Source organism: Schistocerca gregaria, chromosome 9, assembly GCF_023897955.1.
Source record: "Schistocerca gregaria isolate iqSchGreg1 chromosome 9, iqSchGreg1.2, whole genome shotgun sequence".
In the NCBI taxonomy this organism is placed as follows: Eukaryota; Metazoa; Arthropoda; class Insecta; order Orthoptera; family Acrididae; genus Schistocerca; species Schistocerca gregaria.
In genome coordinates, this window is record NC_064928.1 from 233,199,951 (window position 1) to 233,224,242 (window position 24,292).

The window sequence follows — 24,292 nt, forward strand, 5'->3', positions numbered from 1 at the left end:
GTTTCAGAGAGAAGAGCGGCCAATGTGACGATCTGGCTTTAAGTCGATTCGATAACAAATGACGAAAACGGACGGATTTCACAGGTTTTTACTACATATGAACTCTTTTCACATTCTCCCGTGCAACTCGGCTGCTAGTCCTCCTTTCATGCAGAACCTTATAGTCATAGCTCATGTCCAAGGCACCAAAGCCAGCTAAAAAGTCAATAATCGATACCTAAAACTTGAATTGTACTACTTCTTACTGGCTATTACATCGACTTAAAACTACATCTGTGTTCTACTATGGTGATTTTATTGTCTCCACATACCGCAGCACGCGACATAGCTTTGCAGACGATAAGTACAACCGTTTCAGAGAGAAGAGCTTCCAATGTGACGATCGGGCTTTAAGTCGATTCGATAACAAATGACGAAAACGGACGGATTTCTCAGGTTTCTACTACATATGAACACATTTCACATTCTCCCGTGCAACGCGGCTACTAGTCATCCTTTCATGCAGAATCGTAAGGTCCTAGCTCATGTCCAAGGCACCAAAGCCAGCTAAAAAGTCAATAATCGATAACTAAAACTTGAATTGTACTACTTGTTACTGGCTATTACATCAACTTAGAAGCTTCATCTGTGTTCTACTATGGTACTTTTAGTGCCTCCGCACACCGCAGCACGCGACATAGCTTTGCAGACGAAAAGTACTACCGTTTCAGAGAAAAGAGGGGCCAATGTGACGATCTGGCTTTAAGTCGATTCGATAACAAATGACGAAAACGGACGGATTTCTCAGGTTTTTACTACATATGAACACTTTTCACATTCTCCCGTGCAACTCGGCTGCTAGTCCTCCTTTTGATGCAGAATCTTAAGGTCCTAGCTCATGTCCAAGGCACCAAAGCCAGCTAAAAATCAATAATCGATACCTAAAACTTGAATTGTACTACTTCTTACTGGCTATTACATCAACTTAGAAGCTTCATCTGTGTTCTACTATGGTGCTTTTAGTGTCTCCGCATACCGCAGCACGCGACATAGCTTTGAAGACGATACGTACAACCGTTTCAGAGAGAAGAGCGGCCAATGTGACGATCTGGCTTTAAGTCGATTCGATAACAAATGACGAAAACGGACGGATTTCTCAGGTTTTTACTACATATGAACACTTTTCACATTCTCCCGTGCAAGTCGGCTGCTAGTCCTCCTTTCATCTAGTATCTTAAGGTCCTAGCTCATGTCCAAGGCTCGAAAGCCAGCTAAAAAGTCAATAATCGATACCTAAAACTTGTATTGTACTACTTCTTACTGGCTATTACATCAACTTAGAAGCTTCATCCGTGTTCTACTATGGTGCTTTTAGTGTCTCCGCCTACCGCAGCACGCGACATAGCTTTGCAGACGATAAGTACAACCTTCCAGAGAGAAGAGCGGCCAATGTGACGATCTGGCTTTAAGTCGATTCAATCACAAATGACGAAAACGGACGGATTTCTCAGGTTTTTACTACATATGAACACATTTCACATTCTCCCGTGCAACTCGGCTGCTAGTCCTCCTTTCATGCTGAATCTTAAGGTCATAGCTCATGTCCAACGCACCAAAGCCAGCTAAAAGGTCAATAATCGATACCTAAAACTTGAATTGTACTACTTCTTACTGGCTATTACATCGACTTAAAACTTCATCTGTGTTCTACTATGGTGATTTTATTGTCTCCACATACCGCAGCACGCGACATAGCTTTGCAGACGATAAGTACAACCGTTTCAGAGAGAAGAGCGGCCAATGTGACGATCGGGCTTTAAGTCGATTCGATAACAAATGACGAAAACGTACGGATTTCTCAGGTTTCTACTACATATAAACACATTTCACATTCTCCCGTGGAACGCAGCTACTAGTCCTCCTTTCATGCAGAATCTTAAGGTCCTAGCTCATGTCCAAGGCACCAAAGCCAGCTAAAAAGTCAATAATCGATACCTAAAACTTGAATTGTACTACTTCTTACTGGCTATTACATCAACTTAGAAGCTTCATCTGTGTTCTACTATGGTGCTTTTAGAGTCTCCGCATACCGCAGCACGCGACATAGCTTTGCAGGCGATAAGTACAACCGTTTCAGAGAGAAGAGCGGCCAATGTGACGATCTGGCTTTAAGTCGATTCGATAACAAATGGCAAAAACGGACGGATTTCTCAGGTTTTTACTACATATGAACACTTTTCACATTCTTCCCTGCAACTCGGCTGGTAGTCCTCCTTTCATGCAGATTCTTAAGGTCCTAGCTCATTTCCAAGGCATCAAAGCCAGCTATAAAGTCAATAATCGATACCTAAAACTTGAATTGTACTGCTTCTTACTGGCTATTACATCAAATTAGAAGCTTCATCTGTGTTCTACTGTGGTGGTTTCAGTGTCTCCGCCTACCGCAGCATACGACATAGCTTTGCAGACGATAAGTACAACCGTTTCAGAGAGAAGAGCGGCCAATGTGACGATCTGGCCATAAGTCGATTCAATAACAAATGACGAAAACGGATGGATTTCTCAGGTTTTTGCTACTTATGAACACTTTTCACATTCTCCCGTGCAACTCGGCTGCTAGTCCACCTTTCATGCAGAATCTTAAGGTCCTAGCTCATGTCCAAGGCACCAAAGCCAGCTAAAAAGTCAATAATCGATACCTAAAACTTGAATTGTACTACTTCTTACTGGCTATTACATCAACTTAGAAGCTTCATCTGTGTTCTACTATGGTGCTTTTAGTGTCTCCGCATACCGCAGCACGCGACATAGCTTTGCAGACGATAAGTACAACCGTTTCAGAGAGAAGAGCGGCCAATGTGACGATCGGGCTTTAAGTCAATTCGATAACAAATGACGAAAACGGACGGATTTCTCAGGTTTCTACTACATATGAACACATTTCACATTCTCCCGTGCAACGCGGCTGCTAGTCCTCCTATCATGCAGAATCTTAAGGTCCTAGCTCATGTCCAAGGCACCAAAGCCAGCTAAAATTCAATAATCGATACCTAAAACTTCAGTTGTACTACTTCTTACTGGCTATTACATCAACTTAGAATTCATCTGTTTTATACTATGGTGCTTTTAGTGTCTGCGCATACCGCAGCAATCGACATAGCTTTGCAGACGATAAGTACAACCGTTTCAGAGAGAAGAGCGGCCAATGTGACGATCTGGCTTTAAGTCGATTCGATAACAAATGACGAAAACGGACGGATTTCTCAGGTTTTTACTACATATGAACACTTTTCACATTCTCCCGTGCAACTCGGCTGCTAGTCCTCCTTTCATGCAGAATCTTAAGGTCCTAGCTCATGCCCAAGGCACCAAAGCCAGCTAAAAAGTCAATAATCCATACCTAAAACTTGAATTGTACTACTTCTTATTGTCTATTACATCATCTTAGAAGCTTCATCTGTGTTCTACTATGGTGATTTTAGTGTCTCCGCATACCGCAGCACGCGACATATCTTTGCAGACGATAAGTACAACCGTTTCAGAGAGAAGAGCGGCCAATGTGACGATCGGGCTTTAAGTTGATTCGATAACAAATGACGAAAAAGGACGGATTTCTCAGGTTTTTACTACATATGAACACATTTCACTTTCTCCCGTGCAACGCGGCTGCTAGTCCTCCTTTCATGCAGAATCTTAATGTCCTAGCTCATGTCCAAGGCACCAAAGCCAGCTAAAAAGTAAATAATCAGTACCTAAATCTTAAATTGTACTACTTCTTACTGGCTATTACATCAACTTAGAAGCTTCATCTGTGTTCTACTATGGTGCTTTTAGAGTCTCCGCATACCACAGCACGCGACATAGCTTTGCAGACGATAAGTACAACCGTTTCAGAGAGAAGAGCGGCCAATGTGACGATCTGGCTTTAAGTCGATTCGATAACAAATGACGAAAACGGACGGATTTCTCAGGTTTTTACTACATATGAACACTTTTCACATTCTTCCCTGCAACTCGGCTGCTAGTCCTCCTTTCATGCAGATTCTTAAGGTCCTAGCTCTTGTCCAAGGCATGAAAGCCAGCTAAAAAGTCAATAATCGATACCTAAAACTTGAATTGTACTATTTCTTACTGGCTATTACATCAAATTAGAAGCTTCATCTGTGTTCTACTGTGGTGGTTTCAGTGTCTCCGCCTACCGCGGCATACGACATAGCTTTGCAGACGATAAGTACAACCGTTTCAGAGAGAAGAGCGGCCAATGTGACGATCTGGCTTTAAGGCGATTCGATAACAAATGACGAAAACGGACGGATTTCTCAGGTTTAGACTACATATGAACTTTTTTCATATTGTCCCGTGCAACTCGGCTGCTAGTCCTCCTTTCATGCAGAATCTTAAGGTCCTAGCTCATGTCCAAGGCACCAAATCCATCTAAGAAGTCAATAATCGATACCTAAAACTTGAATTGTACTACTTCTTACTGGCTATTACATCGACTTAGAAGCTTCATCTGTGTTCTACTATGGTGATTTTATTGTCTCCGCATACCGCAGCACGCGACTTAGCTTTGCAGACGATAAGTACAACCGTTTCAGAGAGAAGAGCGGCCAATGTGACGATCGGGCTTTAAGTCGATTCGATTACAAATGACGAAAACGGACGGATTTCTCAGGTTTCTACTACATATGAACACATTTCACTCTCTCCCGTGCAACGCGGCTGCTAGTCCTCCTTTCATGCAGAATCTTAAGGTCCTAGCTCATGTCCAAGGCACCAAAGCCAGCTAAAAAGTCAATAATCGATAACTAAAACTTGAATTGTACTACTTCTTACTGGCTATTACATCAACTTAGAAGCTTCATCTGTGTTCTACTATGGTGCTTTTAGTGTCTCCGCATACCGCAGCACGCGACGTAGCTTTGCAGACGATAAGTACAACCGTTTCAGAGAGAAGAGCGGCCAATGTGACGATCGGGCTTTAAGTCGATTCGATAACAAATGACGAAAACGGACGGATTTCTCAGGTTTCTACTACATATGAACACATTTCACATTCTCCCGTGCAACGCGGCTGCTACTCCTCCTATCATGCAGAATCTTAAGGTCCTAGCTCATGTCCAAGGCACCAAAGCCAGCTAAAAAGTCAATAATCGATACCTAAAACTTGAATTGTACTACTTCTTACTGGCTATTACATCAACTTAGAAGCTTCATCTGTGTTCTACTATGGTGCTTTTAGTGTCTCCGCATACCGCATCACGCGACATAGCTTTGCAGGCGATAAGTACAACCGTTTCAGAGAGAAGAGCGGCCAATGTGACGATCTGGCTTTAAGTCGATTCGATAACAAATGACGAAAACGGACGGATTTCTCAGGTTTTTACTACATATGAACACTTTTCACATTCTTCCCTGCAACTCGGCTGCTAGTCCTCCTTTCATGCAGATTCTTAAGGTCCTAGCTCATGTCCAAGGCATGAAAGCCAGCTAAAAAGTCAATAATCGATACCTAAAACTTGAATTGTACTATTTCTTACTGGCTATTACATCAAATTAGAAGCTTCATCTGTGTTCTACTGTGGTGGTTTCAGTGTCTCCGCCTACCGCGGCATACGACATAGCTTTGCAGACGATAAGTACAACCGTTTCAGAGAGAAGAGCGGCCAATGTGACGATCTGGCTTTAAGGCGATTCGATAACAAATGACGAAAACGGACGGATTTCTCAGGTTTAGACTACATATGAACACTTTTCATATTGTCCCGTGCAACTCGGCTGCTAGTCCTCCTTTCATGCAGAATCTTAAGGTCCTAGCTCATGTCCAAGGCACCAAATCCATCTAAGAAGTCAATAATCGATACCTAAAACTTGAATTGTACTACTTCTTACTGGCTATTACATCGACTTAGAAGCTTCATCTGTGTTCTACTATGGTGATTTTATTGTCTCCGCATACCGCAGCACGCGACTTAGCTTTGCAGACGATAAGTACAACCGTTTCAGAGAGAAGAGCGGCCAATGTGACGATCGGGCTTTAAGCCGATTCGATAACAAATGACGAAAACGGACGGATTTCTCAGGTTTCTACTACATATGAACACATTTCACTCTCTCCCGTGCAACGCGGCTGCTAGTCCTCCTTTCATGCAGAATCTTAAGGTCCTAGCTCATGTCCAAGGCACCAAAGCCAGCTAAAAAGTCAATAATCGATAACTAAAACTTGAATTGTACTACTTCTTACTGGCTATTACATCAACTTAGAAGCTTCATCTGTGTTCTACTATGGTGCATTTAGTGTCTCCGCATACCGCAGCACGCGACATAGCTTTGCAGACGATAAGTACAACCGTTTCAGAGAGAAGAGCGGCCAATGTGACGATCGGGCTTTAAGTCGATTCGATAACAAATGACGAAAACGGACGGATTTCTCAGGTTTCTACTACATATGAACACATTTCACATTCTCCCGTGCAACGCGGCTGCTATTCCTCCTATCATGCAGAATCTTAAGGTCCTAGCTCATGTCCAAGGCACCAAAGCCAGCTAAAAAGTCAATAATTGATACCTAAAACTTGAATTGTACTACTTCTTACTGGCTATTACATCAACTTAGAAGCTTCATCTGTGTTCTACTATGGTGCTTTTGGTGTCTCCGCATACCGCATCACGCGACATAGCTTTGCAGGCGATAAGTACAACCGTTTCAGAGAGAAGAGCGGCCAATGTGACGATCTGGCTTTAAGTCGATTCGACAACAAATGACGAAAACGGACGGATTTCTCAGGTTTTTACTACATATGAACACTTTTCACATTCTCCCGTGCAACTTGGCTGCTAGTCCTCCTTTCATGCAGAATCTTAAGGTCCTAGGTCATGTCCAAGGCACCAAAGCCAGCTAAAAAGTCAATAATCGATACCTAAAACTTTAATTGTACTACTTCTTACTGGCTATTACATCATCATAGAAGCTTCATCTGTGTTCTACTATGGTGCTTTTAGTGTCTCCGCATACCGCAGCACGCGACATAGCTTTGCAGACGATAAGTACAACCGTTTCAGAGAGAAGAGCGGCCAATGTGACGATCTGGCTTTAAGTCGATTCGATAACAAATGACGAAAACGGACGGATTTCTCAGGTTTTTACTACATATGAACACTTTTCATATTGTCCCGTGCAACTCGGCTGCTAGTCCTCCTTTCATGCAGAATCTTAAGGTCCTAGCTCATGTCCAAGGCACCAAATCCATCTAAGAAGTCAATAATCGATACCTTAAACTTGAGTTGTACTACTTCTTACTGGCTATTACATCAACTTAGAAGCTTCATCTGTTTTATACTATGGTGCTTTTAGTGTCTGCGCATACCGCAGCACGCGACATAGCTTTGCAGACGATAAGTACAACCGTTTCAGAGAGAAGAGCGGCCAATGTGACGATCTGGCTTTAAGTCGATTCGATAACAAATGACGAAAAGGGACGGATTTCTCAGGTTTTTACTACATATGAACACTTTTCACATTCTCCCGTGCAACTCGACTGCTAGTCCTCCTTTCATGCAGAATCTTAAGGTCCTAGCTCATGCCCAAGGCACCAAAGCCAGCTAAAAAGTAAATAATCAGTACCTAATACTTGAATTGTACTACTTCATACTGGCTATTACATCAACTTAGAAGCTTCATCTGTGTTCTACTATGGTGCTTTTAGTGTCTCCGCATACCGCAGCACGCGACACAGCTTTGCAGACGATAAGTAGAACCGTTTCAGAGAGAAGAGCGGCCAATGTGACGATCTGCCTTTAAGTCGATTCGATAACAATTGACGAAAACGGACGGATTTCTCAGGTTTTTACTACATATGAACACTTTTCACATTCTCCCGTGCAACTCGGCTGCTAGTCCTCCTTTCATGCAGAATCTTAAGGTCCTAGCTCATGTCCAAGGCACCAAAGCCAGCTAAAAAGTCAATAATCGATACCTAAAACTTGAATTGTACTACTTCTTACTGGCTATTACATCCACTTAGAAGCTTCATCTGTGTTCTACTATGGTGCTTTTAGTGTCTCCACATACCGCAGCACGCGACATAGCTTTGCAGACGATAAGTACAACCGTTTCAGAGAGAAGAGCGGCCAATGTGACGATCGGGCTTTAAGTCGATTCGATAACAAATGACGAAAACGGACGGATTTCTCAGGTTTCTACTACATATGAACACATTTCACATTCTCCCGTGCAACGCGGCTGCTAGTCCTCCTATCATGCAGAATCTTAAGGTCCTAGCTCATGTCCAAGGCACCAAAGCCAGCTAAAAAGTCAATAATCGATACCTAAAACTTCAGTTGTACTACTTCTTATTGGCTATTACATCAACTTAGAAGCTTCATCTGTTTTATACTATGGTGCTTTTAGTGTCTGCACATACCGCAGCACGCGACATAGCTTTGCAGACGATAAGTACAACCGTTTCAGAGAGAAGAGCGGCCAATGTGACGATCTGGCTTTAAGTCGATTCGATAACAAATGACGAAAACGGACGGATTTCTCAGGTTTTTACTACATATGAACACTTTTCAGATTCTCCCGTGCAACTCGGCTGCTAGTCCTCCTTTCATGCAGAATCTGAAGTTCCTAGCTCATGCCCAAGGCACCAAAGCCAGCTAAAAAGTCAGTAATCCATACCTAAAACTTGAATTGTACTACTTCTTATTGTCTATTACATCATCTTAGAAGCTTCATCTGTGTTCTACTATGGTGATTTTAGTGTCTCCGCATACCGCAGCACGCGACATAGCTTTGCAGACGATAAGTACAACCGGTTCAGAGAGAAGAGCGGCCAATGTGACGATCGGGCTTTAAGTCGATTCGAAAACAAATGACGAAAACGGACGGATTTCTCAGGTTTTTACTACATATGAACACATTTCACATTCTCCCGTGCAACGCGGCTGCTAGTCCTCCTTTCATGCAGAATCTTAATGTCCTAGCTCATGTCCAAGGCACCAAAGCCAGCTAAAATGTAAATAATCAGTACCTAAAACTTGAATTGTACTACTTCTTACTGGCTATTACATCAACTTAGAAGCTTCATCTGTGTTCTACTATGGTGCTTTTAGAGTCTCCGCATACCGCAGCACGCGACATAGCTTTGCAGACGATAAGTTCAACCGTTTCAGAGAGAAGAGCGGCCAATGTGACGATCGGGCTTTAAGTCGATTCGATAACAAATGACGAAAACGGACGGATTTCTCAGGTTTTTACTACATATGAACACATTTCACTTTCTCCCGTGCAACGCGGCTGCTAGTCCTCCTTTCATGCAGAATCTTAATGTCCTAGCTCATGTCCAAGGCACCAAAGCCAGCTAAAAAGTAAATAATCAGTACCTAAATCTTGAATTGTACTACTTCTTACTGGCTATTACATCAACTTAGAAGCTTCATCTGTGTTCTACTATGGTGCTTTTAGAGTCTCCGCATACCGCTGCACGCGACATAGCTTTGCAGACGATAAGTTCAACCGTTTCAGAGAGAAGAGCGGCCAATGTGACGATCTGGCTTTAAGTCGATTCGACAACAAATGACGAAAACGGACGGATTTCTCAGGTTTTTACTACATATGAACACTTTTCACATTCTTCCCTGCAACTCGGCTGCTAGTCCTCCTTTCATGCAGATTCTTAAGGTCCTAGCTCATGTCCAAGGCATCAAAGCCAGCTAAAAAGTCAATAATCGATACCTAAAACTTGAATTGTACTATTTCTTACTGGCTATTACATCAAATTAGAAGCTTCATCTGTGTTCTACTGTGGCGGTTTCAGTGTCTCCGCCTACCGCAGCATACGACATAGCTTTGCAGACGATAAGTACAACCGTTTCAGAGAGAAGAGCGGCCAATGTGACGATCTGGCTTTAAGGCGATTCGATAACAAATGACGAAAACGGATGGATTTCTCAGGTTTAGACTACATATGAACACTTTTCATATTGTCCCGTGCAACTCGGCTGCTAGTCCTCCTTTCATGCAGAATCTTAAGGTCCTAGCTCATGTCCAAGGCACCAAATACATCTAAGAAGTCAATAATCGATACCTAAAACTTGAATTGTACTACTTCTTACTGGCTATTACATCGACTTAGAAGCTTCATCTGTGTTCTACTATGGTGATTTTATTGTCTCCGCATACCGCAGCACGCGACATAGCTTTGCAGACGATAAGTACAACCGTTTCAGAGAGAAGAGCGGCCAATGTGACGATCGGGCTTTAAGTCGATTCGATAACAAATGACGAAAACGGACGGATTTCTCAGGTTTCTACTACATATGAACACATTTCACTCTCTCCCGTGCAACGCGGCTGCTAGTCCTCCTTTCATGCAGAATCTTAAGGTCCTAGCTCATGTCCAAGGCACCAAAGCCAGCTAAAAAGTCAATAATCGATACCTAAAACTTGAATTGTACTACTTCTTACTGGCTATTACATCAACTTAGAAGCTTCATCTGTGTTCTACTATGGTGCTTTTAGTGTCTCCGCATACCGCAGCACGCGACATAGCTTTGCAGACGATAAGTACAACCGTTTCAGAGAGAAGAGCGGCCAATGTGACGATCGGGCTTTAAGTCGATTCGATAACAAATGACGAAAACGGACGGATTTCTCAGGTTTCTACTACATATGAACACATTTCACATTCTCCCGTGCAACGCGGCTGCTAGTCCTCCTATCATGCAGAATCTTAAGGTCCTAGCTCATGTCCAAGGCACCAAAGCCAGCTAAAATTCAATAATCGATACCTAAAACTTCAGTTGTACTACTTCTTACTGGCTATTACATCAACTTAGAATTCATCTGTTTTATACTATGGTGCTTTTAGTGTCTCCGCATACCGCAGCAATCGACATAGCTTTGCAGACGATAAGTACAACCGTTTCAGAGAGAAGAGCGTCCAATGTGACGATCTGGCTTTAAGTCGATTCGATAACAAATGACGAAAACCGACGGATTTCTCAGGTTTTTACTACATATGAACACTTTTCACATTCTCCCGTGCAACTCGACTGCTAGTCCTCCTTTCATGCAGAATCTTAAGGTCCTAGCTCATGCCCAAGGCACCAAAGCCAGCTAAAAAGTAAATAATCAGTACCTAATACTTGAATTGTACTACTTCTTACTGGCTATTACATCAACTTAGAAGCTTCATCTGTGTTCTACTATGGTGCTTTTAGTGTCTCCGCATACCGCAGCACGCGACACAGCTTTGCAGACGATAAGTAGAACCGTTTCAGAGAGAAGAGCGGCCAATGTGACGATCTGCCTTTAAGTCGATTCGATAACAATTGACGAAAACGGACGGATTTCTCAGGTTTTTACTACATATGAACACTTTTCACATTCTCCCGTGCAACTCGGCTGCTAGTCCTCCTTTCATGCAGAATCTTAAGGTCCTAGCTCATGTCCAAGGCACCAAAGCCAGCTAAAAAGTCAATAATCGATACCTAAAACTTGAATTGTACTACTTCTTACTGGCTATTACATCCACTTAGAAGCTTCATCTGTGTTCTACTATGGTGCTTTTAGTGTCTCCACATACCGCAGCACGCGACATAGCTTTGCAGACGATAAGTACAACCGTTTCAGAGAGAAGAGCGGCCAATGTGACGATCGGGCTTTAAGTCGATTCGATAACAAATGACGAAAACGGACGGATTTCTCAGGTTTCTACTACATATGAACACATTTCACATTCTCCCGTGCAACGCGGCTGCTAGTCCTCCTATCATGCAGAATCTTAAGGTCCTAGCTCATGTCCAAGGCACCAAAGCCAGCTAAAAAGTCAATAATCGATACCTAAAACTTCAGTTGTACTACTTCTTATTGGCTATTACATCAACTTAGAAGCTTCATCTGTTTTATACTATGGTGCTTTTAGTGTCTGCACATACCGCAGCACGCGACATAGCTTTGCAGACGATAAGTACAACCGTTTCAGAGAGAAGAGCGGCCAATGTGACGATCTGGCTTTAAGTCGATTCGATAACAAATGACGAAAACGGACGGATTTCTCAGGTTTTTACTACATATGAACACTTTTCAGATTCTCCCGTGCAACTCGGCTGCTAGTCCTCCTTTCATGCAGAATCTGAAGTTCCTAGCTCATGCCCAAGGCACCAAAGCCAGCTAAAAAGTCAGTAATCCATACCTAAAACTTGAATTGTACTACTTCTTATTGTCTATTACATCATCTTAGAAGCTTCATCTGTGTTCTACTATGGTGATTTTAGTGTCTCCGCATACCGCAGCACGCGACATAGCTTTGCAGACGATAAGTACAACCGGTTCAGAGAGAAGAGCGGCCAATGTGACGATCGGGCTTTAAGTCGATTCGAAAACAAATGACGAAAACGGACGGATTTCTCAGGTTTTTACTACATATGAACACATTTCACATTCTCCCGTGCAACGCGGCTGCTAGTCCTCCTTTCATGCAGAATCTTAATGTCCTAGCTCATGTCCAAGGCACCAAAGCCAGCTAAAATGTAAATAATCAGTACCTAAAACTTGAATTGTACTACTTCTTACTGGCTATTACATCAACTTAGAAGCTTCATCTGTGTTCTACTATGGTGCTTTTAGAGTCTCCGCATACCGCAGCACGCGACATAGCTTTGCAGACGATAAGTTCAACCGTTTCAGAGAGAAGAGCGGCCAATGTGACGATCGGGCTTTAAGTCGATTCGATAACAAATGACGAAAACGGACGGATTTCTCAGGTTTTTACTACATATGAACACATTTCACTTTCTCCCGTGCAACGCGGCTGCTAGTCCTCCTTTCATGCAGAATCTTAATGTCCTAGCTCATGTCCAAGGCACCAAAGCCAGCTAAAAAGTAAATAATCAGTACCTAAATCTTGAATTGTACTACTTCTTACTGGCTATTACATCAACTTAGAAGCTTCATCTGTGTTCTACTATGGTGCTTTTAGAGTCTCCGCATACCGCTGCACGCGACATAGCTTTGCAGACGATAAGTTCAACCGTTTCAGAGAGAAGAGCGGCCAATGTGACGATCTGGCTTTAAGTCGATTCGACAACAAATGACGAAAACGGACGGATTTCTCAGGTTTTTACTACATATGAACACTTTTCACATTCTTCCCTGCAACTCGGCTGCTAGTCCTCCTTTCATGCAGATTCTTAAGGTCCTAGCTCATGTCCAAGGCATCAAAGCCAGCTAAAAAGTCAATAATCGATACCTAAAACTTGAATTGTACTATTTCTTACTGGCTATTACATCAAATTAGAAGCTTCATCTGTGTTCTACTGTGGCGGTTTCAGTGTCTCCGCCTACCGCAGCATACGACATAGCTTTGCAGACGATAAGTACAACCGTTTCAGAGAGAAGAGCGGCCAATGTGACGATCTGGCTTTAAGGCGATTCGATAACAAATGACGAAAACGGATGGATTTCTCAGGTTTAGACTACATATGAACACTTTTCATATTGTCCCGTGCAACTCGGCTGCTAGTCCTCCTTTCATGCAGAATCTTAAGGTCCTAGCTCATGTCCAAGGCACCAAATACATCTAAGAAGTCAATAATCGATACCTAAAACTTGAATTGTACTACTTCTTACTGGCTATTACATCGACTTAGAAGCTTCATCTGTGTTCTACTATGGTGATTTTATTGTCTCCGCATACCGCAGCACGCGACATAGCTTTGCAGACGATAAGTACAACCGTTTCAGAGAGAAGAGCGGCCAATGTGACGATCGGGCTTTAAGTCGATTCGATAACAAATGACGAAAACGGACGGATTTCTCAGGTTTCTACTACATATGAACACATTTCACTCTCTCCCGTGCAACGCGGCTGCTAGTCCTCCTTTCATGCAGAATCTTAAGGTCCTAGCTCATGTCCAAGGCACCAAAGCCAGCTAAAAAGTCAATAATCGATACCTAAAACTTGAATTGTACTACTTCTTACTGGCTATTACATCAACTTAGAAGCTTCATCTGTGTTCTACTATGGTGCTTTTAGTGTCTCCGCATACCGCAGCACGCGACATAGCTTTGCAGACGATAAGTACAACCGTTTCAGAGAGAAGAGCGGCCAATGTGACGATCGGGCTTTAAGTCGATTCGATAACAAATGACGAAAACGGACGGATTTCTCAGGTTTCTACTACATATGAACACATTTCACATTCTCCCGTGCAACGCGGCTGCTAGTCCTCCTATCATGCAGAATCTTAAGGTCCTAGCTCATGTCCAAGGCACCAAAGCCAGCTAAAATTCAATAATCGATACCTAAAACTTCAGTTGTACTACTTCTTACTGGCTATTACATCAACTTAGAATTCATCTGTTTTATACTATGGTGCTTTTAGTGTCTCCGCATACCGCAGCAATCGACATAGCTTTGCAGACGATAAGTACAACCGTTTCAGAGAGAAGAGCGTCCAATGTGACGATCTGGCTTTAAGTCGATTCGATAACAAATGACGAAAACCGACGGATTTCTCAGGTTTTTACTACATATGAACACTTTTCAGATTCTCCCGTGCAACTCGGCTGCTAGTCCTCCTTTCATGCAGAATCTTAAGGTCCTAGCTCATGCCCAAGGCACCAAAGCCAGCTAAAAAGTCAATAATCCATACCTAAAACTTGAATTGTACTACTTCTTATTGTCTATTACATCATCTTAGAAGCTTCATCTGTGTTCTACTATGGTGATTTTAGTGTCTCCGCATACCGCTGCACGCGACATATCTTTGCAGACGATAAGTACAACCGTTTCAGAGAGAAGAGCGGCCAATGTGACGAACGGGCTTTAAGTCGATTCGATAACAAATGACGAAAACGGACGGATTTCTCAGGTTTTTACTACATATGAACACATTTCACTTTCTCCCGTGCAACGCGGCTGCTAGTCCTCCTTTCATGCAGAATCTTAATGTCCTAGCTCATGTCCAAGGCACCAAAGCCAGCTAAAAAGTAAATAATCAGTACCTAAATCTTGAAGTGTACTACTTCTTACTGGCTATTACATCAACTTAGAAGCTTCATCTGTGTTCTACTATGGTGCTTTTAGAGTCTCTGCATACCGCAGCACGCGACATAGCTTTGCAGACGATAAGTACAACCGTTTCAGAGAGAAGAGCGGCCAATGTGGCGATCTGGCTTTAAGTCGATTCGATAACAAATGACGAAAACGGACGGATTTCTCAGGTTTTTACTACATATGAACACTTTTCACATTCTTCCCTGCAACTCGGCTGCTAGTCCTCCTTTCATGCAGATTCTTAAGGTCCTAGCTCATGTCCAAGGCATGAAAGCCAGCTAAAAAGTCAATAATCGATACCTAAAACTTGAATTGTACTATTTCTTACTGGCTATTACATCAAATTAGAAGCTTCATCTGTGTTCTACTGTGGTGGTTTCAGTGTCTCCGCCTACCGCGGCATACGACATAGCTTTGCAGACGATAAGTACAACCGTTTCAGAGAGAAGAGCGGCCAATGTGACGATCTGGCTTTAAGGCGATTCGATAACAAATGACGAAAACGGACGGATTTCTCAGGTTTAGACTACATATGAACACTTTTCATATTGTCCCGTGCAACCCGGCTGCTAGTCCTCCTTTCATGCAGAATCTTAAGGTCCTAGCTCATGTCCAAGGCACCAAATCCATCTAAGAAGTCAATAATCGATACCTAAAACTTGAATTGTACTACTTCTTACTGGCTATTACATCGACTTAGAAGCTTCATCTGTGTTCTACTATGGTGATTTTATTGTCTCCGCATACCGCAGCACGCGACCTAGCTTTGCAGGCGATAAGTACAACCGTTTCAGAGAGAAGAGCGGCCAATGTGACGATCGGGCTTTAAGTCGATTCGATAACAAATGACGAAAACGGACGGATTTCTCAGGTTTCTACTACATATGAACACATTTCACTCTCTCCCGTGCAACGCGGCTGCTAGTCCTCCTTTCATGCAGAATCTTAAGGTCCTAGCTCATGTCCAAGGCACCAAAGCCAGCTAAAAAGTCAATAATCGATAACTAAAACTTGAATTGTACTACTTCTTACTGGCTATTACATCAACTTAGAAGCTTCATCTGTGTTCTACTATGGTGCTTTTAGTGTCTCCGCATACCGCAGCACGCGACATAGCTTTGCAGACGATAAGTACAACCGTTTCAGAGAGAAGAGCGGCCAATGTGACGATCGGGCTTTAAGTCGATTCGATAACAAATGACGAAAACGGACGGATTTCTCAGGTTTCTACTACATATGAACACATTTCAAATTCTCCCGTGCAACGCGGCTGCTATTCCTCCTATCATGCAGAATCTTAAGGTCCTAGCTCATGTCCAAGGCACCAAAGCCAGCTAAAAAGTCAATAATCGATACCTAAAACTTGAATTGTACTATTTCTTACTGGCTATTACATCAAATTAGAAGCTTCATCTGTGTTCTACTGTTGTGGTTTCAGTGTCTCCGCCTACCGCAGCACGCGACATAGCTATGCAGACGATAAGTACAACCGTTTCAGAGAGAAGAGCGGCCAATGTGACGATCTGGCTTTAAGCCGATTCGATAACAAATGACGAAAACGGACGGATTTCTCAGGTTTTTACTACATATGAACACTTTTCACATTCTCCCGTGCAACTCGGCTGCTAGTCCTCCTTTCATGCAGAATCTTAAGGTCCTAGCTCATGTCCAAGGTACCAAAGCCAGCTAAAAAGTCAATAATCGATACCTAAAACTTGAATTGTACTACTTCTTACTGGCTATTACATCAACTTAGAAGCTTCATCTGTGTTCTACTATGGTGCTTTTAGTGTCTCCGCATACCGCATCACGCGACATAGCTTTGCAGGCGATAAGTACAACCGTTTCAGAGAGAAGAGCGGCCAATGTGACGATCTGGCTTTAAGTCGATTCGATAACAAATGACGAAAACGGACGGATTTCTGAGGTTTTTACTACATATGAACACTTTTCACATTCTCCCCTGCAACTCGGCTGCTAGTCCTCCTTTCATGCAGAATCTTAAGGTCCTAGGTCATGTCCAAGGCACCAAAGCCAGCTAAAAAGTCAATAATCGATACCTAAAACTTTAATTGTACTACTTCTTACTGGCTATTACATCATCATAGAAGCTTCATCTGTGTTCTACTATGGTGCTTTTAGTGTCTCCGCATACCGCAGCACGCGACATAGCTTTGCAGACGATAAGTACAACCGTTTCAGAGAGAAGAGCGGCCAATGTGACGATCTGGCTTTAAGTCGATTCGATAACAAATGACGAAAACGGACGGATTTCTCAGGTTTTTACTACATATGAACTTTTTTCATATTGTCCCGTGCAACTCGGCTGCTAGTCCTCCTTTCATGCAGAATCTTAAGGTCCTAGCTCATGTCCAAGGCACCAAATCCATCTAAGAAGTCAATAATCGATACCTAAAACTTGAGTTGTACTACTTCTTACTGGCTATTACATCATCTTAGAGGCTTCATCTGTTTTATACTATGGTGCTTTTAGTGTCTGCGCATACCGCAGCACGCGACATAGCTTTGCAGACGATAAGTACAACCGTTTCAGAGAGAAGAGCGGCCAATGTGACGATCTGGCTTTAAGTCGATTCGATAACAAATGACGAAAACGGACGGATTTCTCAGGTTTTTACTACATATGAACACTTTTCACATTCTTCCCTGCAACTCGACTGCTAGTCCTCCTTTCATGCAGAATCTTAAGGTCCTAGCTCATGCCCAAGGCACCAAAGCCAGCTAAAAAGTAAATAATCAGTACCTAATACTTGAATTGTACTACTTCTTACTGGCTATTACATCAACTTAGAAGCTTCATCTGTGTTCTACTATGGTGCTTTTAGTGTCTCCGCATACCGCAGCAAGCGACACAGCTTTGCAGACGATAAGTAGAACCGTTTCAGAGAGAAGAGCGGCCAATGTGACGATCGGCCTTTAAGTCGATTCGATAACAATTGACGAAAACGGACGGATTTCTCAGGTTTTTACTACATATGAACACTTTTCACATTCTCCCGTGCAACTCGGCTGCTAGTCCTCCTTTCATGCAGAATCTTAAGGTCCTAGCTCATGTCCAAGGCACCAAAGCCAGCTAAAAAGTCAATAATCGATACCTAAAACTTGAATTGTACTACTTCTTACTGGCTATTACATCCACTTAGAAGCTTCATCTGTGTTCTACTATGGTGCTTTTAGTGTCTCCACATACCGCAGCACGCGACATAGCTTTGCAGACGATAAGTACAACCGTTTCAGAGAGAAGAGCGGCCAATGTGACGATCGGGCTTTAAGTCGATTCGATAACAAATGACGAAAACGGACGGATTTCTCAGGTTTCTACTACATATGAACACATTTCACATTCTCCCGTGCAACGCGGCTGCTAGTCCTCCTATCATGCAGAATCTTAAGGTCCTAGCTCATGTCCAAGGCACCAAAGCCAGCTAAAAAGTCAATAATCGATACCTAAAACTTCAGTTGTACTACTTCTTATTGGCTATTACATCAACTTAGAAGCTTCATCTGTTTTATACTATGATGCTTTTAGTGTCTGCACATACCGCAGCACGCGACATAGCTTTGCAGACGATAAGTACAACCGTTTCAGAGAGAAGAGCGGCCAATGTGACGATCTGGCTTTAAGTCGATTCGATAACAAATGACGAAAACGGACGGATTTCTCAGGTTTTTACTACATATGAACACTTTTCAGATTCTCCCGTGCAACTCGGCTGCTAGTCCTCCTTTCATGCAGAATCTTAAGGTCCTAGCTCATGCCCAAGGCACCAAAGCCAGCTAAAAAGTCAGTAATCCATACCTAAAACTTGAATTGTACTACTTCTTATTGTCTATTACATCATCTTAGAAGCTTCATCTGTGTTCTACTATGGTGATTTTTCTGTCTCCGCATACCGCAGCACGCGACATAGCTTTGCAGACGATAAGTACAACCGTTTCAGAGAGAAGAGCGGCCAATGTGACGATCGGGCTTTAAGTCGATTCGAAAACAAATGACGAAAACGGACGGATTTCTCAGGTTTTTACTACATATGAACACATTTCACATTCTCCCGTGCAACGCGGCTGCTAGTCCTCCTTTCATGCAGAATCTTAATGTCCTAGCTCATGTCCAAGGCACCAAAGCCAGCTAAAAAGTAAATAATCAGTACCTAAAACTTGAATTGTACTACTTCTTACTGGCTATTACATCAACTTAGAAGCTTCATCTGTGTTCTACTATGGTGCTTTTAGAGTCTCCGCATACCGCAGCACGCGACATAGCTTTGCAGACGATAAGTTCAACCGTTTCAGAGAGAAGAGCGGCCAATGTGACGATCGGGCTTTAAGTCGATTCGATAACAAATGACGAAAACGGACGGATTTCTCAGGTTTTTACTACATATGAACACATTTCACTTTCTCCCGTGCAACGCGGCTGCTAGTCCTCCTTTCATGCAGAATCTTAATGTCCTAGCTCATGTCCAAGGCACCAAAGCCAGCTAAAAAGTAAATAATCAGTACCTAAATCTTGAATTGTACTACTTCTTACTGGCCATTACATCAACTTAGAAGCTTCATCTGTGTTCTACTATGGTGCTTTTAGAGTCTCCGCATACCGCTGCACGCGACATAGCTTTGCAGACGATAAGTACAACCGTTTCAGAGAGAAGAGCGGCCAATGTGACGATCTGGCTTTAAGTCGATTCGACAACAAATGACGAAAACGGACGGATTTCTCAGGTTTTTACTACATATGAACACTTTTCACATTCTTCCCTGCAACTCGGCTGCTAGTCCTCCTTTCATGCAGATTCTTAAGGTCCTAGCTCATGTCCAAGGCATCAAAGCCAGCTAAAAAGTCAATAATCGATACCTAAAACTTGAATTGTACTATTTCTTACTGGCTATTACATCAAATTAGAAGCTTCATCTGTGTTCTACTGTGGTGGTTTCAGTGTCTCCGCCTACCGCAGCATACGACATAGCTTTGAAGACGATAAGTACAACCGTTTCAGAGAGAAGAGCGGCCAATGTGACGATCTGGCTTTAAGGCGATTCGATAACAAATGACGAAAACGGACGGATTTCTAAGGTTTAGACTACATATGAACACTTTTCATATTGTCCCGTGCTACTCGGCTGCTAGTCCTCCTTTCATGCAGAATCTTAAGGTCCTAGCTCATGTCCAAGGCACCAAATCCATCTAAGAAGTCAATAATCGATACCTAAATCTTGAATTGTACTACTTCTTACTGGCTATTACATCGACTTAGAAGCTTCATCTGTGTTCTACTATGGTGATTTTATTGTCTCCGCATACCGCAGCACGCGACTTAGCTTTGCAGACGATAAGTACATCCGTTTCAGAGAGAAGAGCGGCCAATGTGACGATCTGGCTTTAAGTCGATTCGATAACAAATGACGAAAACGGACGGATTTCTCAGGTTTCTACTACATATGAACACATTTCACTCTCTCCCGTGCAACGCGGCTGCTAGTCCTCCTTTCATGCAGAATCTTAAGGTCCCAGCTCATGTCCAAGGCACCAAAGCCAGCTAAAAAGTCAATAATCGATACCTAAAACTTGAATTGTACTACTTCTTACTGGCTATTACATCAACTTAGAAGCTTCATCTGTGTTCTACTATGGTGCTTTTAGTGTCTCCGCATATCGCAGCACGCGACATAGCTTTGCAGACGATAAGTACAACCGTTTCAGAGAGAAGAGCGGCCAATGTGACGATCGGGCTTTAAGTCGATTCGATAACTAATGACGAAAACGGACGGATTTCTCAGGTTTCTACTACATATGAACACATTTCACATTCCCCCGTGCAACGCGGCTTCTATTCCTCCTATCATGCAGAATCTTAAGGTCCTAGCTCATGTCCAAGGCACCAAAGCCAGCTAAAAAGTCAATAATCGATACCTAAAACTTGAATTGTACTATTTCTTACTGGCTATTACATCAAATTAGAAGCTTCATCTGTGTTCTACTGTGGTGGTTTCAGTGTCTCCGCCTACCGCAGCACGCGACATAGCTTTGCAGACGATAAGTACAACCGTTTCAGAGAGAAGAGCGGCCAATGTGACGATCTGGCTTTAAGCCGATTCGATAACAAATGACGAAAACCGACGGATTTCTCAGGTTTTTACTACATATGAACACTTTTCACATTCTCCCGTGCAACTCGGCTGCTAGTCCTCCTTTCATGCAGAATCTTAAGGTCCTAGGTCATGTCCAAGGCACCAAAGCCAGCTAAAAAGTCAATAATCGATACCTAAATCTTTAATTGTACTACTTCTTACTGGCTATTACATCATCATAGAAGCTTCATCTGTGTTCTACTATGGTGTTTTTAGTGTCTCCGCATACCGCAGCACGCGACATAGCTTTGCAGACGATAAGTACAACCGTTTCAGAGAGAAGAGCGGCCAATGTGACGATCTGGCTTTAAGTCGATTCGATAACAAATGACGAAAACGGACGGATTTCTCAGGTTTTTACTACATATGAACACTTTTCATATTGTCCCGTGCAACTCGGCTGCTAGTCCTCCTTTCATGCAGAATCTTAAGGTCCTAGCTCATGTCCAAAGCACCAAATCCATCTAAGAAGTCAATAATCGATACCTAAAACTTGAGTTGTACTACTTCTTACTGGCTATTACATCAACTTAGAAGCTTCATCTGTTTTATACTATGGTGCTTTTAGTGTCTGCGCATACCGCAGCACGCGACATAGCTTTGCAGACGATAAGTACAACCGTTTCAGAGAGAAGAGCGGCCAATGTGACGATCTGGCTTTAAGTCGATTCGATAACAAATGACGAAAACGGACGGATTTCTCAGGTATTTACTACATATGAACACTTTTCACATTCTCCCGTGCAACTCGGCTGCTAGTCCTCCTTTCATGCAGAATCTTAAGGTCCTAGCTCATGTCCAAGGCACCAAAGCCAGGTAAAAAGTAAATAATCAGTACCTAAAACTTGAATTGTACTACTTCTTACTGGCTATTACATCAACTTAGAAGCTTCATCTGTGTTCTACTATGGTGCTTTTAGAGTCTCCGCATACCGCAGCACGCGACATAGCTTTGCAGACGTAAGTACAACCGTTTCAGACAGAAGAGCGGCCAATGTGACGATCTGGCTTTAAGTCGATTCGATAACAAATGACGAAAACGGACGGATTTCTCAGGTTTTTACTACATATGAACACTTTTCACACTCTTCCCTGCAACACGGCTGCTAGTCCTCATTTCATGCAGATTCTTAAGGTCCTAGCTCATGTCCAAGGCATCAAAGCCAGCTAAAAAGTCAATAATAGATACCTAAAACTTGAATTGTACTATTTCTTACTGGCTATTACATCAAATTAGAAGCTTCATCTGTGTTCTACTGTGGTGGTTTCAGTGTCTCCGCCTACCGCAGCATACGACATAGCTTTGCAGACGATAAGTACAACCGTTTCAGAGAGAAGAGCGGCCAATGTGACGATCTGGCTTTAAGTCGATTCGATAACAAATGACGAAAACGGACGGATTTCTCAGGTTTTTACTACATATGAACACTTTTCACATTCTCCCGTGCAACTCGGCTGCTAGTCCTCCTTTCATGCAGAATCTTAAGGTCCTAGCTCATGTCCAAGGCACCAAAGCCAGCTAAAAAGTCAATAATCGATACCTAAAACTTGAATTGTACTACTTCTTACTGGCTATTACATCAACTTAGAAGCTTCATCTGTGTTCTACTATGGTGCTTTTAGTGTCTCCGCATACCGCAGCACGCGACATAGCTTTGAAGACGATAAGTACAACCGTTTCAGAGAGAAGAGCGGCCAATGTGACGATCTGGCTTTAAGTCGATTCGATAACAAATGACGAAAACGGACGGATTTCTCAGGTTTTTACTACATATGAACACTTTTCAGAATCTCCCGTGCAACTCGGCTGCTAGTCCTCCTTTCATGCAGAATCTTAAGGTCCTAGCTCATGCCCAAGGCACCAAAGCCAGCTAAAAAGTCAGTAATCCATACCTAAAACTTGAATTGTACTACTTCTTATTGTCTATTACATCATCTTAGAAGCTTCATCTGTGTTCTACTATGGTGATTTTAGTGTCTCCGCATACCGCAGCACGCGACATAGCTTTGCAGACGATAAGTACAACCGTTTCAGAGAGAAGAGCGGCCAATGTGACGATCGGGCTTTAAGTCGATTCGAAAACAAATGACGAAAACGGACGGATTTCTCAGGTTTTTACTACATATGAACACATTTCACATTCTCCCGTGCAACGCGGCTGCTAGTCCTCCTTTCATGCAGAATCTTAATGTCCTAGCTCATGTCCAAGGCACCAAAGCCAGGTAAAAAGTAAATAATCAGTACCTAAAACTTGAATTGTACTACTTCTTACTGGCTATTACATCAACTTAGAAGCTTCATCTGTGTTCTACTATGGTGCTTTTAGAGTCTCCGCATACCGCAGCACGCGACATAGCTTTGCAGACGAAAGTACAACCGTTTCAGAGAGAAGAGCGGCCAATGTGACGATCTGGCTTTAAGTCGATTCGATAACAAATGACGAAAACGGACGGATTTCTCAGGTTTTTACTACATATGAACACTTTTCACACTCTTCCCTGCAACACGGCTGCTAGTCCTCATTTCATGCAGATTCTTAAGGTCCTAGCTCATGTCCAAGGCATCAAAGCCAGCTAAAAAGTCAATAATAGATACCTAAAACTTGAATTTTACTATTTCTTACTGGCTATTACATCAAATTAGAAGCTTCATCTGTGTTCTACTGTGGTGGTTTCAGTGTCTCCGCCTACCGCAGCATACGACATAGCTTTGCAGACGATAAGTACAAACGTTTCAGAGAGAAGAGCGGCCAATGTGACGATCTGGCTTTAAGTCGATTCGATAACAAATGACGAAAACGGACGGATTTCTCAGGTTTTTACTACATATGAACACTTTTCACATTCTCCCGTGCAACTCGGCTGCTAGTCCTCCTTTCATGCATAATCTTAAGGTCCTAGCTCATGTCCAAGGCACCAAAGCCAGCTAAAAAGTCAATAATCGATACCTAAAACTTGAATTGTACTACTTCTTACTGGCTATTACATCAACTTAGAAGCTTCATCTGTGTTCTACTATGGTGCTTTTAGTGTCTCCGCATACCGCAGCACGCGACATAGCTTTGAAGACGATAAGTACAACCGTTTCAGAGAGAAGAACG